Here is a 950-nt window from a genome sequence, read left to right as displayed (position 1 = left end):
CTTCAAAATAACTACTGATCTGACAATGTGTCACCATAGATTAGTTTTGTCTCATTTGAACTTTATATAAATGGAGTCATACATTTGGGTTTGGCTTCTTTTGCTTACCATTACATCTGTGAAATTCATTCATGTTGCTTTATGTGGATGTAGTTCACTCTTTTATTTACTGCAGTATTTTCTTTTGTGACCACACCATAATTTATTTATCCATTATTCTTTTAATGGACATTTGGGTCGTTTCCACTTCTGGGCTAGTACAAATAATGGTGCGATGAACATTGGTGTGCATGGCTTTAGTGAAAATATGTCTACATTTATGCAAGAGATAGATAAAACATACATACATACATATATACATACATAGAACTGTTGAATCACAGAGTATGTGTATATTTAGCTTTAGTATATTTTTCCAGCTTTCCAAAGTGTGTGTTCCTATTTACAATTCCTCTGCAGTATATGATGGTCTCAGTTGCTCCACAACCTTAAAAACTTTTTTTTTAAATTTTGGCAATATAGACATAACATAAAATTAACCATCTTAATTTTCAAGTGTATAGTTCAGTGGTGCTAAATACTTTCCTAATGTGCAATCATCATTACCATCCATCTCCATAACTCTTTTCACCTCGTGAAACTGAAATTCTGCATGCATTAAAAAGTAACTCCATTCCCACCCCCACTCCCCAGCTCCTGGCAACTACCATTCTACTTTATGTCTCTATGATTTTGGCTACTCTAAGTGAAATCGTACAGTATTTGTCTTTTTGTTACTGGCTTATTTCATTTAGTAAATGTCCTCAAGTTTCATCCATGTTGTAGTATATGTCATAATTTCCTTCCTTTTTAACATTTTTTTAATTTTTTATTTATTTTTCTTATTAGTCATCCATTTTATCCACATCAGTGTATACATGTCAATCCCAATCTCCCAGTTCATCCCACCA

The sequence above is a fragment of the Physeter macrocephalus genome, chromosome 17 (genome assembly GCF_002837175.3).
Source record: "Physeter macrocephalus isolate SW-GA chromosome 17, ASM283717v5, whole genome shotgun sequence".
Taxonomy (NCBI): Eukaryota; Metazoa; Chordata; class Mammalia; order Artiodactyla; family Physeteridae; genus Physeter; species Physeter macrocephalus.
This window is presented reverse-complemented; position numbering follows the sequence as displayed.